This window comes from Mesoplodon bidens, assembly GCF_964165515.1.
Source record: "Mesoplodon bidens genome assembly, chromosome: 18".
Classification (NCBI taxonomy): domain Eukaryota; kingdom Metazoa; phylum Chordata; class Mammalia; order Artiodactyla; family Ziphiidae; genus Mesoplodon; species Mesoplodon bidens.
Window position 1 is genome coordinate 52,422,417 of NC_138175.1, and position 15,230 is coordinate 52,437,646.

Sequence of the window (15,230 nt, forward strand, 5' to 3'; positions counted from 1 at the left end):
ATGAGCCATGGCCGCTGAGCCTGTGTGTCTGGAGCCTGTGCTCCGCAACGGGAGCGGCCACAACAGTGAGAGGCCTGTGTACCGCAAAAAAAAAAAAAAAAAGAACCGTAAACAAATATGAAGTCTAGTAAGTTGGTTTGTTTTTTACAGTGGTATGGGTTAGCAAGTCTGAAACTATCTACTATTTATTCTAGGATTGAACAAATAGGCAAATATATTGTGGATGATGAGACTCGGACTTTTTTATTGCCAGAAAAGGGAGTTAGTTTCTGTAAATACGGAAGGTGGGAAAGGCTAGAAGGAGCCCTGTGGGGTTGGATTGGTATTGCAGTCATCTGGATGAACTCATGGTTTTTTATATGTAGGTACAGAAATAGATGTGTGTATGTCTGTGTATTTACATTCATACGTACGTATTTCCTAGCTCTGGCTGTTGAGAGGGCTGAGGAGCAAAAGCACTCCAGTAGCAATGAACAGACTTCATGCCCAGATCTTGATGGCTAATATCCAAGGATCCAGGAGTCCTTGGAGACATGGCTGATTCTGGGGCTGGGGTAGGAAATTTACAGGTGAGCTTGGAACATCCTGCTGTGCCTGAAAGTAAGGAAGTGCTCAAAGAATGATGGGTCATGTCAGAAGGTCACAGGAGTCAACTTGAAAGGGCTCCTATTGGTCAAATCTGGGACAGTTTGAGTATCAGATAAATGATAGTAATAGATTGTAACCCATAGACTAAAACAAGAACCCATGAGTCTATACTGATAATTGAATAAGTAAATGAGGGGAAAAAGCAAAGTTCTTTTTTTTTTTTTTTTTTTTTTTTACAGAAGAATAACAATAAATAAAGCAGGAATGATGAAGATTTTTAAAAATCTGTATTTGGCCATCATCATAGTAGTAAAAACTGTTTTAAGAATTATTGATGGATGCTAAAACTAATGGGAAAGTGCGCTGTGAAGCAGGGTAGATGGCTTCTCAAGATATGTTTTAATTAATTGCAGAGAAAGACTAGAGAACCCTGGCAGATTGTTCCTCAACCAAGAGATCACAGTTAACATTCCAAGAATAGGACAGTAGGTCTCAATGCGTCCTGATAGGATGCACTGAGCAAGACACGCCACCGTTCTGGTTCCCTGCCCAAAGTGGGTAATCTCAGCCTAATTGTGAGGAAACATCAGACATGCTTGGATTGAATAAGACTCTAGAAAATAGATGGCCTGTACTTCTCCGAAGTGTCGTAAAGGACCCAGGAACTCCATTTCAGATTAAAGGAGAATGAAGAGACCTGATAGCTCAGTGGGACATAGACCTCCCAGACTGGGTCTGAGGGCAGGAGATTGTTTGTTTCTTTTGCTCTCAAAGACATCAGTGGGACAGTTGGTAAAATTTGAAAAAGGTCTGTAGATTAGATGGTGATACTCCATCCATGTTAATTTCACAGTTCTGATCATTGTTTTGTGGTTCTGTGAGAATTTTTTTTTTTTAATAAATTTATTTATTTATTTTTGGCTGCGTTGGGTCTTCATTGCTACACACGGGCTTTTCTCTAATTGCGGAGAGCGGGGGCTTCTCACTGTCGTGGCTCCTCTTGTTGCAGAGCATGGGCTCTAGGCGCTCAGGCTCAGTAGTTGTGGCACGTGGGCTCTAGAGCACAGGCTCAGTAGTTGTGGTGCACAGGCTTAGTTGCTCCACGGCATGTGGGATCTTCCTGGACCAAGGCTCGAACCCGTGTCCCCTGCATTGGCAGGCGGATTCTTAACCACTGTGCTACCAGGGAAGCCCCTGTGAGAATATTCTTGTTTTGGGGAAATACATAGTGAAGTATTCAGGGGCAAATTTCAAATCATTTTTAAAAATGTGTATTTATAGATATGAAGAAATAATGACAAATGTGGTAGAATGTTAGCATTTGGGGAACTAGGTAAAATTATGCAGGAATTCTGTGTACAGGTTTTCTGTTAAATCTAAAATTATTTCAAAATAAAAATTAAGGGCCTCCCTGGTGGCGCAGTGGTTGAGAGTCCGCCTGCCGATGCAGGGGATACGGGTTCGTGCCCCGGTCTGGGAAGATCCCATATGCCGCGGAGCGGCTGGGCCCGTGAGCCATGGCCGCTGGGCCTGCGCGTCCGGAGCCTGTGCTCCACAACGGGAGAGGCCACAGCAGTGAGAGGCCCACATACCGCAAAAAGAAAAATAAAAAAATAAAAAAATAAAAATTAAAATAACGAAAAACAAAAACAACCTCCAAAAACCCCTGTTCTCAGCACCTGGAAAAATCCCGATATTGACGGCTGATGAGTAGTACCTGCAAAGGGCTCTATCAGTGCTGGGTCCATAGGAAGGGCACATATAACAGCACATCCTCATCATCTCTTCACATGTACAGTTCCTCTGGAAAGGAGCCATAGAGTTGCCCCATATTTTCAAGGGTGCCTAGAGACCTCTGCTGTGGGAGAAACAGCACACCTCTGTGACTGAGAACAGAAAGCCTTCATGCTTCAGGTAGGAGATAGTATAGTAAATAGCACCTCACTGCTGAGCCAGCCTGGGGTGGTCTCCACTTAGGGCCCTTGCTCTGCAAAAGGAATTTCTTCTTCCAGGCAGTAGTGTTGGGCAGACTGTAGGGGGTGTATTTGCATAGAAACACTTAACCCGTCTTCAGCTTTCATGTAGAGCCAAGCAGGACCTTACTAGGAACACATACAAATGGTGGCTTGGAGGCGGGTACTAGGGGTACAGAGGGTGAAGGGGTGCTGAGCCTCATGGTTGGTTGTTGGGCGGATTAAAGAGGAGCTCTCAGAGCTCTTAATATACTGCCTGTGTCGGAAACCAGTGGAGCTCTTCTAACGCATTTGCCATTTTCTCTTCTGCACAGCGTTCATCAAGAACTTGACTGGCCTCTCCTTTCATCCAGAAAGCACTCTGCATGGGGCTCGGTGGGACTGGAATGCAGCCTGGACATGACCATGAGTCCTCCCGTGGGGCTGCCTCTCACCCTCAGCCTTCATTGGTGGCTTAGCTCTTTACCAGCCTCCTCCTTCAGATCTCTTCCTTCTTTTTTTTTTTTTTTAATATTTATTTATTTGGTTGCACCAGGTCTTAGTTGTGGCAGGTGGGCTCCTTAGTTGAGGCTCGCCCGCTCCTTAGTTGTGGCATGCATGTGGGATTTAGTTCTCTGATTGGGAATCGAACCCGGGCCCCCTGCGTTGGGAGCGTAGAGTCTTAACCACTGCGCCACTAGGGAGGTCCCCAGATCTCTTCCTTCTAATCCATTTTCAGTCACCAGTCCGATCTGTCTAAAAACTAAAACCCTTCCATGATTCTCTTTTGCCTTCAGGATACCATTTAGACCTCCTGGATTGGCATCCCAGACCTGGGGCCCACTGACCTCCTTTTCTCCTTTCCACTCCCTTCTGCCCTCCATGAAGCCTATGCTGGGGACATTGCTGTCCCCAGACGTCTGTCAGTCCCTCGTTTCTACACATGTTTTTATTCCTTCTGCTTGGAATATCCTGCTTCGTCCCTTCCCACTTACCCTCACTGGTCACTCTGATGTGACCTCCAGGAATGTAGCTCCCCTGATGTGAGTTGGGTTTCCTTCCCCTGTGATCCCATAGCATCCCCTGGACAACAGAGTCACTTGAGGGCAGGGACCACAGCTCACCATCTCTTGACTGGGCCTGACGCAGAGCAGGGCCTTGCTAAATGTGGATTGATTGATTGCTGCAGCCACCTGTCCCAAGCTTGGAGAATCTTGCCCTTTCTTAACCTGTGGCTTCATTCATTTATTTTAGGCCCCTGTAAAGCCATCTAGGTGGTGCTAATTTGCATAGTTGCCCTTTGGCCTTTTCCTGACTGTGCCACAAGACACACAGTACCTCAAAGCCCCAGACCTGGCTGTAGGACTGTGCCTAAATCCAAAGGATCGGGGAGCCCTTCCACTTTCCTTTAACTCCCCATGTGCGGGGAACAAGGGCTTGTTTATGACTGGAAGCTCCTATCTCTCCTAGGCGCTGGCAAAGTTAGACCTAGGGCCCTCCAAGGGAAGAATTCGAATCTTTTCTAAGATGGCTGATTGTTCTTGGTTCATAAATCTAGCCAAACAAGTTTGGAGTTCATGTCTACTTTCTCCTGCCACTAGAACCTTGATGTCTCCAGCTTTGGATTTGAAAGAAAGGCATTTCGGTCCCACTCTATCATATACTGCCAGGCCTTGAGCAAGCCTCTTTGCCTTGTGGCCTCTGTTTTCTTTTATAGAAATGAGGGAGATGTTGATAATCTCCTCCCAATGATCATGTATAGGAGAGCCTTAGAAATGGCCCTATTTTCTCCTTCTTTTTATTGTAAAAGTAAGATGTCTTCTTAGTAAAATATTCAGATACCTCAGAGGAAACTGCCATTTCTTGTGTATTCTTCCAGAACTTTCTAGTATTTTGTACCTCATTCTTCCTCATCACTAAAAGGATTCTCTCTCAAGATTTGGACACTTTATAACTTTTTTACTGTTAGAAAACTTAGTTTGATTCCTCCTTCCTCAATTTTCCCTGCCCTCACCGCAGGGAAATTTTATGATTTTTTAATTGACTTTCTCTCTAGACCTCAGCTTGATTGGGTGATCAGTTCTCTTCAGAAGGAACTTCTTATTTTAGAACTTGTAACCTTTGCAAACCGGCCATTGCCACTTGGGCCTGGCGTTCCCCAGCGGGTGTTTTGGTGTCCAGCAATGACAAGAACTGCTGAGGAAGAGACAGCCACAGGGAAACGGGTTCCGAAAATGGGGCAGCAGCCGAGTGCTTGTTGATTGGCTACTGTCATAACCACAAATGTTTAAAAATAATTTGTGGGGCGGGAGGAAGAAAAAAGCAGTGGGTTTTGTTGTGTTTCTTTCTTTGTTTGTTTTTTTTCTGGTGCCACTGCCTTATCAGAGGTACAAAACGCAGACCACAGTCATTCAGAAAGGAAGAAGGCACTGCCGTGCAGAGAAGAGAGGTGAGGGAAAGGGCAGAAGTGACCCATAAGTGCAGTTCCGGGCTTTTCCGCCGTCAGCAGGTGTAGAGTCTGGTCAGAGAACCAGCTGTGTTTAGGCTCACGCTCCACTCCTCAACCTAAAAAAGAGGCATAACCCCAGGTCCGCCACATAGGGTCACAGGGATTAAATGATGGCCAGGCACATCTTGTGCATTAGTAATTGTTGATTAAGTGCTTTGTCTCCATCGTGATCACATTACATCTTCACAGCACCCTCGTGAGAGCAGACCTACTATGATCACGTCATTTTCACAGGAGGAAATTGAGTCTTGGAGAAGCTAAGCCATTTGTCACCAAACCTAGTAAGTGTTTAAGCATTGCCCAATACCCCGTCTCTCAAAGCGCTCAGTCAGACTTTAATTATTAGCCTTACTAATACTAATAGCATTATGTCCATTGTTAAAGTCTGAACCTCACAAGAGCCCTGTGACATTTTCTTATTCCACTTTTGCAGATGGGAAACTGAGACCCACCGAGACCAGATTGTAATAATGGGCAACACTGTCAGCAACCTGCCTTGTTTTCTTCTTTGCAGGCCCACATCTCCCCCACCCCCACAGTAGCCTATGTTTGAGCTGTTCTCGGGCCCCAAGCCCAGCTGCAATTCTTGTTTAAAGCCTCACATCTTTTCTCTGACTGTCAGACAACAGTCACGGGAATGTCCTGTGCCATCTTCCCTGGGTAAGAGCGGTTGGCAGAGAGCAGCAGATGCCCAGAGTCAAGGTCATGTGCCACTCAAGTGCTGGCCTGGAGAAAAGACCCTGTCTCTCTGCTGCTTGTGACCAGGCAGGGTGAGTGTGAATGGAAAGGGCTTTGTCAGAATAGCTCTGTAAGCGGAGGATGCGGCTGGCAAAGCTAGTAGATAGGGGCCCTTGCAGTAGGGGACCAGCGATCTCCATACTTGGCCTCTACATCATCTGCCTCTGCATTTTAGAATGTTTTTGTCCCGTTCTCTTTGTAAATTGCAGACTTTTCAGAATGTTCCACCTTATTTAAATAAATGTATTTATTTATTTATTTATTTTTGGCTGCATTGGGTCTTCGTTGCTGCGCGTGGGCTTTTCTCTAGTTGCGGCGAGCGGGGGCTACACTTTGTTGAGGTGCCGGTGCTTCTCATTGCCGTGGCTTCTCTTGTTGTGGAGCACGGGCTCTAGACGCGTGGGCTCAGTAGTTGTGGCATGCGGGCTTAGATGCTTTGTGGCATGTGGGATCTTCCTGGACCAGGGATAGAACTGTGTCCCCTGCATTGGCAGGCGAATTCTTAACCACTGCTCTGCCAGGGAGGTCTGGAATGTTCCACTTTAAAGGTGAGAGTCAAGCTTGGGAATCATTAGACTTTTTTTTTTTTTTTTTTTAAGAGGAGAACTAGAATATTTGGTCAGACTAGAGTCTGAATGGGTGGTTTGCATTATTCCAAACTGGTGGACTCTGAGGTGGGAAACTAAGGTCACCTGAAGTGATTTTCTTTTTTCTTTTCTTTTTTTAAACTCGCCTGTCTTCTGTCTTCTCTCTGCTTCCAGGGAGGCAGTACAGCATAGAGGTTAGAAGTGTGCTGACTTTGGAGTCCATCGTGATCCCGAGCCTCAGTTTCCCACCTCTAAAATGAGGATGGTAACAATTGTACCTACTTCATTTTTTTTTTTTTTAATTGATTTTTGGCTGCATTGGGTCTGTGTTGCTGTGGGCGGGCTTCCTCTAGTTGCGGCGAGCGGGGGCTACTCTTCGTTGAGGTGCGCGGGCTTCTCACTGCTGTGGCTTCTCTTGCTGCGGGGCACGGGCTCTAGGCGTGCGCGCTTCAGTAGTTGTGGCTCGTGGGCTCTAGAGCGCAGGCTCAGTAGTTGTGCGCGGGCTTAGTTGCTCCGCGGCGTGTGGGATCTTCCCAGACCAGGGCTCGAACCCGTGTCCCCTGCATTGGCAGGCGGATTCTTAACCACTGTGCCATCAGGGAAGCCCTAATTCATTCTATTTTATTTTACATAGGAGAGCTCATTCTGAATATAGGCTATTTATGCCCCCGCTTTTTTTAAACCTAAATGCTATTAAAATTTTTCAGTGTGACTAAAAACTGCTTAAACATAATTTTAATAGCTGAATAATATTCCATTCTGTCAGTTTATCATGTTTCATGTAATCATCGTGTTATTGGATATGAGATTATTTCCAGATTTTTTGAAATATGCATAAATAACGTGGCGGCGACCACTTACACATAATTAAATCACTGGCCAAGGAGCATGACCTTTTGTAAAGATCCTCGATACCACATCTTCACGTGGTTTGGTGAGCATCTCACTGCCGCCAGCTCTGGGCGACAGAGCCGGCGCCTCTGCCGCTCGCTCAGGCTGAGTAATCGTGGTCTTGCATTTGGTAGGCAAAAACTGGCAGCTCATTTCTGAGAAGTAGGACTTTGCTTTCTCCCGTCAACAACTTTCACCCAGCTGCCCGAGGTTCTTTTCAGAAGAGAGTGAGCTGTAAATAACAGGAGGCAACTTTCTTTCTCTGTTTTGAGCTGATGTGTGATGAGATCAGAGACTGGCCTTCATAGGAGAGGTCGAAGTGTGGCCAGGACTTGGTGCTTAGAAGGGGTGTTTCAGAAAAAGTCTTCAGGGGAGGCCAGTCTGGAGGTGAAGTTCTCTGGAGAAAGAGGTCAAAGGATTGTGTGGCCGTGGTGACAGATGGGGGCTTATGCGAGTGCCCTCCGTGGATTGTGAGCTCTGCCTTCTGGGTCCCCAGCACAGCTCAGCACAGGCGGTGGGGGTGGAGTGCAGGTGCTCAGAAATGTTTGTGGATGAAAAAGTGAATGAATGAGTATATGCACATGCATAATTTTAAGCTTCTGGGTTAAAGGGAAAAACTAAGAGTGAGGTAGATGAAGGGGGGAGTGGTGTGGAGCTGAGCTGAGCAGATGGCCAGACGCCGCAAGAGGTGAGAGGCTGAGAGCCAGCAGAACTCCTGGTGGCTTCCTGGAAATGCCCCGCCTTCCTCAGTCCAGCTGTGTCCCTCCTCTGAGGTTCACCCCCGTGGGCTGGCAGTTCTGTACCTTTAGCCCTCAGATACAGCCTTGAAAGCCAGGCTTCTATCTTGTTTCCCTCTTGAGGGCAGATGTGGTACACTGTGTATCTTTTTTTTCTTTGTTTCTTGCTGGCCATTCCATGTTAAGCATGTTTGTAAATAGTTGATAAGAAAAACAGATCCATCCTCGGTATCTTGAGGACTCCATTCAATTTGATGAGTAATAGAGCAGGCCTGGTTAGGCTCTGTGAGGGCCTTGTGTCGCTTTGTTGTGAGCCTTCTCCCCACCCGTGTGATGATTTTCCTTCCTTCTCCAAACATTGAAGCTTCCCGTGGAACAGATACTTTCTCAGTGCCTACTATGGGGCAAGCCCTGTGCTAGGCATTAAGTAGATAATAGTGAACAAAACAGATATGGTCTCTGCCCCACAGAGCACCAAAATCTGGTGGAGGAGACAAGTCAGTCCTTGTACAAGTGAATTTACACAGATGACTGTAAAATCACAAATTGAGATTAAGACCCTGAGGGAAAGAACAGGGTGCGGGGAATAAAGAGTATAGTTGAGAGCCGAGGCGCTGTAGTCCCCGGAGCTCACTGCTGAGTTAGTGGTGGTCACACGAGGAATCACAGCATGAACAAGCGTGTCAGCTCCTCTAAGGGCCATCCGTGCAAGCTGGATTTATGGCGATGCGGACAAGCAGTGGCAGTTCTGGAGTAGCGCCATTTACCTGATGCTTACCTGGCACCGTCCGGGGTGCTTTACGTCTATCAGTTCCCTTAATCCTTAAGCCTCTTAATAAGGTCAGTGCTCTTACGATTCCCATTCCACAGAGGAGGCTCAGGGTCGTTGTCACTTGTCCAGGGTCACAGTAAGCAGGAGAAGAGGGGGTCCAGAGCTGTGCTCCTCGCTGCTGCACGCTGCTGCCTGTGGATTCCCAGGCTCCCCAGGCCTAGCAAGGGCTTTGCGGAGAGAAGGCGCAGTAGGCAAGCAGGCAAGCTGACAAGCAGCGTGTGAGCAGGCTGAGGGTGAGAGGTGGGGAGGCTCAGCATCTGGGGCCGGGGGACCTGTGAAGGTGAGGTGGTTCCGCCCACTGGGGAGGGGGCTTGGCGGGCTGCTTGGCGGAACCACTGCCTTCTGCCCGATCACGCTCCCTCAGCGCGCCTTTCCTAGTTCCCACCTTTTGTTATTTCATGTGTACTTTTTGTTTGTCACCCTCACGAAATGCTCTGAGAGGCAGAGCGTGCAGTTTGCTCTCCCCTGCCCAGCTCAGGGCCCAGCACAGAGTCGGTGCTCACTACGTATTCCGTGTGAGACCTAGCGTCTTGCCTGAGCACATAAGCTACCGGCTAAGAGGATAACTCTGTTTTTCATTTTCTTGGAAGTTTATGTCACCCAGGAGTGGATCTGATTTCCAGGCCATTCCCAGAGATAATGAGTCGCCATTAAGTGAGCCACTTTGGGGAGAATGGGTGGGGAGCACCAGAGAGATGGGGATGGTGTCTGGCACAGAACAGCTTTAGGCGTCAGCCAGGCAATTTTATATAGATTTGACTTGGTCTCAGTTGAACTGTTTTGGGAAACAGCAGTTGGGTTGGAGCTAGTTTGCAACATTGATTTCATTTTTTTCCTATAAAAATACTGGAGTCTTTGGATGGCCTTAGTGATTATGCTAAATATAATCGTGCCATTTAAATGCAATAAGAAATGTTTAGAAAGAAATAGAGTGATTAATCACATTGCTTCCCAAATTCCTGTTATAACACTAATCTGGTATTCTGATTCAGATTAAATTTGAATTTGAGTTAATTTCTTTTTGCAAAAGTAGTAGTTTATTCACACGTACGCAGTTTTTCTTCTAATCCATGAAAAGGTGCTTGGTTTCCCCTTTTCAAAGTTTGTCTTCTCTGTTACATGGGCAAGTCCTGAACTATAGCAGAGACCCCGGCCTATCCTCCGTAACGGTGAATGTCATCCCCCCCGGACTTCTGCAACCTGAGTTAATTAAAAGGTGCAGATGAAGTTAATCAAGTTTGGAGCTCTTATTTTGTGCAGTGTTTTAATATGTTTCAATGAGTCATCTTTTGGCATCCCTGACCGTATTTGATCTTCATGGAATAGTTTCATAATCTGGAAACTGGTGGGGAGGTGCTCTTCAGAAATGCAGAGTCAACAGTGCTATGTGTGTGTCTGGCTATTTGGGAGGGCGGACAGCAGAACAAAGAGGAGAATTTAATAAGTGAGAACTCGTCCGGGGCTAGGGTCAGTTCTGAGGCTGCTGCCCGTCTAGAACACTGGGCTTCTTCCCACACCCCCTCCACCCCTGCTAACTGGAGTGCTGACATTAGAAAAAGAGTGCAGAATACAGCCTCTGTTTGCTTTGCTGCAAATAAGTGGCTGGACTGACTGGCCCCCTTCCCAGAGGCCCTGAGCGGACTTCAGATGTGGTCAGCAAGGTATCTGGACGGTGCCAGGCTGCCGGCCCACGTCCAGGCGGCCTGCACCAGGAACAGGCAAGGGGCCCAGAGAAACAGCGGGGCCAGCTGCTGGCTGCCTCTGCTCCTCCTCTGAGCGCCATCTTATTTCTTTCTGAGTTGAAACTGGTCTTACCCTCTGAAGATTGATGGGCAAGGTTTCGTATGGCTTCCACGTCCACTTCTCACCCACTGAACTAGTAACTTAAAATTAATGGACCAGGGACTTCCCTGCTGGTTCAGTGGTTAAGAATCTGCCTGCCAATGCAGGGGACACAGGTTCGAGCCCTGGTCCGTGAAGACCCCACATGCCGCGGAGCAACTAAGCCCGTGCGCCACAACTACTGAGCCTGCGCCCTAGAGCCTGCGAGCCACAGCTACTGAAATGAAGTCTGTGTGCCACAACTACTGAGCCTGCGCTCTAGAGCCCGTGAGCCACAACTACTGAGCCCACGTGCTTAGAGACCGTGCTCCGCAACAAGAGAAGCCACCGCAATGAGAAGCCTGCTCGCCACAACTAGAGAAAGCCTGTTGCGCAGCAACAAAGACCCAACTCAGCAATAAATAAATAAATTAATTAATTAATTAATTAATTTATAAAGGACCAGTTGAGAGAGGGCAGGGCCCTGTCAGGAAAATGCATCTCACAGAAATGTTGTCAAACAGGAGTCTTCCTGAGGTGGGGGGCAAAGAGCCAGACCACTTGGAATCCTTGGGCTGCATTCCTGATGGTCCTGGCTTTCTCCTGGATCAAGAAGCACAGATTCCAAATGCCAGCATTGGCATTTCTACGCCACTACTCATTGGCGGTCCCATTGAACAAGCCGCTCAAACTCTGAACTTCAGTTTCTTCACCTGTAAACTAAGAAGAGCATTCGGACCTACCTACCTCCCTGGGTTATTGTGGATGTAAAAGGTTTAGAATGGTGCCTGGCATAGAGTAGGCACGGTTTGTTTTGCAGTTGTTCTAATTGTTTGAGTATGCTTCAAGAGCCGTGCTTCATAACCAAAAGATGAACAGTTTTGTGGTGAGGGCTGAAAAAATGATCCTCTCTCCTCTGTCCCTTGTGACAGTTGGTGCTTCTGTCCCAGTGACACAGAAATAAGAGGACTGCGTGGGAGGCAGCTAGGGCGGGACTCCTGCTGCTGTCCGGCAACCTCGTTCCGTTCCCACGTGCTTGCCACTGGGCCTCGGACTGTGCATTACAAGCGGCCTGCCCTTGGCACTGCCTCCGTCATCTGCTCAGGCAACACTGGTGCACATTCTGGGTCCATCTTCTCAAGAGTGATTGACAGAATTAGAGCTGACATTCGAAACAGTCCGCTCGGAGTATCCTCTTTTGACTGGACTAGCAGATTTCCACGTTCCTTTGTCTCCACAGGACATTGTTGGAAAAGAGGCTTGGTGTAAACAGTGATGACCTGCCACTTCTGCAGTCTCTTCTCTACCCTGTCCCCAAATGCTTGCTTGATTGCATTTGTTTACTCCAAATTGGAATCCCAGTGACACATCTGCAAAGTTAGAAGTTGAGCTTAGGTGATGGCAGGTCTGTGATTAGCCAGCATCCAAATTGTCATCGACTTTTGAGTTGTCTGCCAAGTGGTCAGGTAGAATTGAGGGTTGTAGAAGCTGTGTTCTTGAAAATGAGAGGGGAGTAACATTCCCAGACAGCAAACAGTATTCAGAAGAGGTGTTCTGGAACCTTTCTAAGATAAAGAATAGAAAACCTCTGATGTGCAGAGCCCTATGCTGGGCACATGACAGGCGATCTTCCTCGGACACCGGCACTGAGAAAAGCATAGCCCAGAAGCAGGTTGCGTCTTCTTTTACCTGGGCTTCCACGTTTTGGGATCTTCTCAGAACACTGTGTAGCCCATTTATGAACTTCTCTCAGGCTTCAGTGGAGCCATCTGTCTTGACCCCTAAATTCCCCATCCTCCCCTGCCATCGCTTTCAGACTGCGGAGACCCAGACTCCCTTGCTCACCATCAGACCTTTGGCACGTAGGTCAGGTAGGTGCGCACACTGAATGCTCTCTTGTGCTGGTGAATGAATGAATTCCTACTGCTTCTTGGAGGGCGGTTCTCACCGCTCTGCTCGTCACCAAAACTGTTTGTGAGTCTTAAGAAAACAAAGAGAAGGACAGTGATTCCTTAGTCTGGGGCTAGTTCCAAATACTTGCGTTTTTAAAGAGCCTCACAACAATTGCCTGAGTTTTCAGTCCACCTTATCTTTTAGGGAAGAGCCCCTTGTACTGAGAGAGAGTGTAACTTGCTGGGTAAGTTCACTTTTTCAGTCAGCAAATGCTGATGAAACTTAAATGGAAGCAGTTTGTGAACTGTGAGTGTGAGGGGCTATCCCAGGGCACCCGGGGATCTACCCATCTCTACCTCTGCTCCGAAACAGCCTGTGTGGTGTGGGAGGAGGACTGCCCTAGAGACGAGGCTCCAGGCTGACTGTCCGCCTGCCTTGGGGAGCATGTGGGGAACAAGAATGCCACCCAGCCAGCCTGCAGTGGACATCCAGACAAGGTGCTGTAGCAGTAGAAGGTGCTTGTATTTTGATCGGTCTTCTGCTCCTGCCTGTGTGTTTTCGTTTGCGCTACAATTTCAAGCCTTGTTAGGGTCTTGTTATACAGTACTGCTCATTTGCTGCCATCATCTGAACCTTTCCTCTGGTTCACATCCAGAACAAAACGTCCATTTCTGAAGGTTGACATAATGGTTGTACTAAGTAAGGGAGGTTTTGTTTGTAATGATCTGCCTGTCTGATGAGTCTGAGCCCTTGGCTGGCCTTTCTGGCTGAAGCAGTTCATCCTTTGAACTGATGCCTAGAATGCATGCCTCCTCCACCTGACCTCTCTTCTGGGTCATAATAGGGCCTTTTCCCTCTGCTGGAAGTTGCCCCTACCCTTCTTCCCAGGCCCACACATGCTTCCCTCACGTTGCTTCCTCAGGGAACCTTTACTTGACGGCACCCTATGGAGGAGGATGTCACATCCTCTGTTGTCCTGTCATGGCACTCATCACAGTAATTTTAGTCATTTTTGCAATATTTGATTACCTTTCTGACTATATTTGTTGAATAAATGAAAAGTATTACCTTTCACTTGGCCCACATTTTAATTTTTATATATATATATATATATATATATATTTATTTATTTATTTTTGGCTGCATCGTGTCTTTGTTGTTGCATGTGGGCTTTCTCTAGTTGCGGCATGCGGGGGCTACTCTTCGTTGCGGTGCGCGGGCTCCTCATTGCAGTGGCTTCTCTTGTTGCGGAGCACGGGCTCTAGGCACGCGGCCTTCAGTAGTTTTGTCACATGGGCTCAGTAGTTGTGTCTCGCAGGCTCTAGAGCGCAGGCTCAGTAGCTGTGGCGCATGGGCATAGTTGCTCCACGACGTGGGATCTTCCCGGACCAGGGCTCGGACCCGTGTCCCCAGTGTTGGCAGGCGGATTCTTAACCACTGAGCCACCAGGGAAGCCCCCACATTTTAATTAATGTACTACTTCCTGTAGAATGGAAAAAAATGTGTTTAATTATCAACATCTATAAGGATTTATTTATTTATTATGAAATATTTTAATTATTTATAATTATATTATTATTTATTATTTTTATTTATTATTTATTATGAAAAGGCTTGCTTTTTAAAAATTTTATTTTATTGAATGAAGTATAGTTGATTTAAAATGTTGTGTTACATATATATGGAAACTAAAAAAAAAAAGAAATGGTTCTGATGAACCTAGGAGCAGGGCAGGAATAAAGACACAGATGTAGAGAATGGACTTGAGGACACGGGAAGGGGGAAGGGTAAGCTGGGACGAAGTGAGAGAGTGGCATGGACATATATACACGACCAACTGTAAAATAGCTAGCGAGTGGGAAGCGGCTGCATCCCACAGGGAGATCAGCTTGGTGCTTTGTGACCACCTAGAGGGGTGGGATAGGGAGGGGATATGGGGATACATGTATACATATAGCTGATTCACTTTGTTACACAGCAGAAACTAACACAACAATGTAAAGCAATTATACTCCAATAAAGATGCTAAAAATTTTCTTTAATAAATAAATAAAATGATAGTACCGTAATCATTGCTAATTTACGTCAGCCTCAATTCTAATACTTTCCACTAGTCTGTGTTTAGTTGCTGTCTTGATATTGTGTTTGCAGATGGTTCTAGTCTTTAAAAGAGAATTCACCAATAAAGAGAGATGTGATGCAAAAAAAAAGTCTTAATTTCTGCTGTACAGCAAAGTGATTCAGTTATACATATATAGACGTTCTTTTTCATATTCTTTTCCATATGGTTTATCACAGGGTATTGAATATAGTTCCCTGTGCTCTACAGTAGGACCTTGTTGTTTATCCATCCTATATATAATAGTTGGCATCTATTAATCCCAAACTCCGAATCCTTCCCTCCCCCAAACACCTTGGCAACCACAAGTCTGTCCTCTATGTCTGTGAGTCTGTTTCTATTTCATAGATAAGTTCATTTGTGTCATATTTTAGATTCCACATATAAGTGATATCATATGGTATTTGTCTTTCTCTTTCTGACTCCACTCAGTATGATAATCTCTGCGTCCATCCATGTTGCTGCAAATGGCTTTATTTCATTTTTTTTTAATAAATAAATTTATTTATTTACTTATTTATTTATTTATGGCTGCGTTGGGTCTTCGTTACTGTGCGCAGGCT

General features: G+C 46.5%; 1 protein-coding gene across 2 annotated transcripts in view; it reads left to right on the forward strand.

Annotated features, from left to right (window-relative positions):
* The window catches only part of SAE1 (SUMO1 activating enzyme subunit 1), a 67,956-nt gene that overhangs the window by 40,338 nt on the left and 12,388 nt on the right, over positions 1–15,230 (forward strand). The window lies entirely within an intron of this gene.